This window comes from Palaemon carinicauda, chromosome 30, assembly GCF_036898095.1.
Source record: "Palaemon carinicauda isolate YSFRI2023 chromosome 30, ASM3689809v2, whole genome shotgun sequence".
In the NCBI taxonomy this organism is placed as follows: Eukaryota; Metazoa; Arthropoda; class Malacostraca; order Decapoda; family Palaemonidae; genus Palaemon; species Palaemon carinicauda.
Window position 1 is genome coordinate 31,912,154 of NC_090754.1, and position 3,757 is coordinate 31,915,910.

The window sequence follows — 3,757 nt, forward strand, 5'->3', positions numbered from 1 at the left end:
ATATAAATATATATATAAATATATATATTCATACATACATACATACATATATATATATATATATATATATATATATATATATATATATATATATATACATACACATTTGCAGATGACATAGTTCTGTTTAGTGAATCATGGGAGGAATTGCAAAAGATGAGAGAATATTTGAATAGAGAGAGCAGAAATAAAAACCTGAAAATGAATATGAATAAACCTAAGATGATGTTCAATGAAAATGCAGACATTAAATAAGGGTTATGGACGAACCTCTAGAGATTTTTAATGAATATACGTACTTAACGGTAGACAGCGTTTCTCCAGGGCATGAAACCGAAATTAAAAGAAGGATAAACATGGGATGGAGAGCTTTTGGTAAATAAAATGAGATTATGAAATGTAATACGCCACTTTCTCTAAAAAGAATGATACGCCACTTTCTCTGAAAAGAAAAGTATTTATAAAATAGTCCTACCAGTACTAAGTTAGGAATTAGAAACTTAGCATACTACTAAGCCTTAGAACACTATCTAGTTACAACTCAAAGAGCTATGGGAAAATGATGTTGGGAATACCACTAAGAGACATAAAAAGAGCAACATGGATACGAGAGCCAACTAAATTAGACGATATTCTAAGATATTGTATGAATAAGAAATGAACATTGGCAGGACATATAATGATAATGACAGACAATAGATGGACTAAAATAACAGAATGGGTCCTAGAGACAGCAAAAAGAACCAGGGGAAGGAAGAGAAGACGATGGATTGACGAGTAAGAAAATTTGCAGGTATAGACTGACATAGAAAGACCACAAACAGACGCGAGTGGAGGGACAAGTCTGAGGACTTTATTCTCCAGTGGACAAGTAACGGCTGATGGTAATAATGATGATGGTGATGATGATTATATATATATATATATATATATATATATATATATATATATATATATATATATATATATATATATATATATATATATACAGTACATACAAACATACATATATATGACTAAATGGTGTGGATCCGCTTAGTTAAGACCTTTGGTAACTCGCGTATTTATTGGTAACGTTGCAAGGTAACGTTATTGTAAGTCACAAAATGGATGGCACGTGGACGATAGTTTTAGATTAAAAATGGTCTCAGACATCCGCAAGCTGAGCACGGAACCCTTCTCAGAGGAGTCTTCTTGCAGTGTTTCAGTGGATTCTATCAAACCTGAGCATGATTCGAAGTCCAGTCAATTAAGTGAAAATGGCTAAAGTAACCAAACTGTACATACATTTGTCTTGACGCATGCGCCCCTCAGTATATTACACTGATATCCATCACATGTTTCCACTCGAGTAAAATATTAAGAATTCTATCTATATTCTGTACAAGAAAGATTATAAAACCTGAAAATATTATCATCATCAAAATTATTATCAAGCAAAATGGACGTGATTTAGAAAGCAAATACAAATTATTCAGAAGGGCAGTAGTAAAGGTATAACTAAAATGTATAGTCAATATAAAATTGTTATTCTTAGTCCATCTATTATCTGTCATTATCATTATATGTCCTCCCAATGTTCATTTCTTATTCATACAATATCTTAGAATATCCTCTACTTTAGTTGGCTCTCGTTTCCATGTTGCTCTTTTTATGTCTCTTAGTGGTATTCCCAGCATTATTTTTCCAATAGCTCATTGAGTTGTAACTAGATAGTGTTCTAAGGCTTTAGTAGGATTCTAAGTTTCTAATGCATAACTTAGTACTGATAGGACTATTTTATAAATAATTTTCTTTTTAGAGAAAGTGACGTATTACATTTCATAATCTCATTTTATTTACCAAAAGCTCTCCATCCCATGCTTATCCTTCTTTTAATTTCCCATCTTGTCAGGATGCCAGAAAACTTTAAATCAATCAATCATTTCCCTTCAACCATATTCGTAGATAAGATAATGGAAAAGGAGATGGAAGAGGACATCCTAATGTTAATGACACAAATCGTATTAAAATGTTGAGCGTGAGAAACCTAGTTATGTATCACTTTTAGTTATAATTATAATAATAATAATAATAATAATAATAATAATAATAATAATAATAATAATGGGCAAATTGATACTTTGAATTCCTTCATCCTACCACTAGGTCGTATCAGACCAAGCTTCATCGTTTTAATGAAAAATCTAGATAATATTCTGGCATATGAGAGATGTTCCTGAATACCAGTCTTGATATTTATTATACAATTTATCTTTGTATTAAGGGAATACTCTCTCGGACTGATCAAAATACTCTAATCTTGGGTCAAAGCAACTTTGGTCATCAAAGCCAACTTAGACAAGGAGCTAATTCATCTATTAGGCCCATAGTCCCGACATATCAGAATCCGACGAATAATTAGATCATAGTTATGATTACTGTCATCATCATTTTTATTACTACCACTGGTATTATTGTTGCTGATGCTATTGCTGATATTCTTAGACCAAACTTAAATGTAATGAACTTCTATTATCAGAGATTTATATAGAGCATAATATAAATTGCATTTCTAAAAATAAAAATAAATAGAAAGAGCCTTCAAATATCTAAATAACGGGTTAAGAAATTTTCATATATATGCATCAATATATATATATATATATATATATATATATATATATATATATATATATATATATATATATTTCCAAGTTTGTGTAAATTTTTTCTTTATATCTCCAAAAGATTGGAAAAATTTCCTTACACCAGAACCTTTTGCAATGTCAGTATGAAACGATTAAACAATACATCAGACCACCCCTATCACCCATCCCCCCCCACCCCCCAAAAAAGAGGGCTCCCTCAGAGAATGGCTCGACACAAAAATAATAAAACCCTATATATCAAAGGACTCGTACACCACCATCAATCCTTTTGTCTCGATTTATGAATGGCTTAAGTTGTATAACATCTAAGATGGAAAAATACTCAGAAATACTTGCTAATACTCGTAGTATCTATCTATCTATCTATCTATATATGTATATGTATATATATATATATATATATATATATATATATATATATATACAGCAAATCTCACAAGAGTAACCTTGGTACACCACAGTCTTTACCAAATCCCAGCTGACGCTAATAAATCCTTCAAGCTGGGACAATTAGTGGGTGGCAGATCAAGATCGATCCGAGGATCTCGCAAACACAAGATGAAACTTCTACCACTTGAATGAGTCTGCTTCGACGAGGAATTCTGGTAAGTAATTCAAAACAAAATTCTTTACCCTCAGTGGCTAGTTTTCTCTTAGTAAGGGTATTAGAGACTCTTTACTATGGCAAGCAGTTCTCCTAGGAGAGGGACACTCCCAAAATCAAACCATTGTTCTCTAGTCTTGGGTAGTGCCATAGCCTTTGTACCAAGGTCTTCCACTGTCTTGGGGTACAGTTCTCTTGCTTGATGATGAAACACGTGTCCACTATTTTATCTGTTGCCTTATTTCCGTTCCTTGCTGGGCTACTTTCGCTCTTGGAGCCCTTGCCCCTATAGCAACCTGCTTTTCAAACAAGGGTTGTAGCTTAGCTAGTAATAAAAAAAAAAGCCATCCCGATATAAGTGCCAGTAATTTCCCAAGATTCTTAGCAGTTGCTAAGGCCATTAGGTAAAGTACCCTCATGGATATGGTTCGAAGATTGCTGATGCTAGTAGTTTTGTAAGACCCACAACCTCAAGCTTTTTAAGGTCTCTCTCTCTCCCTCT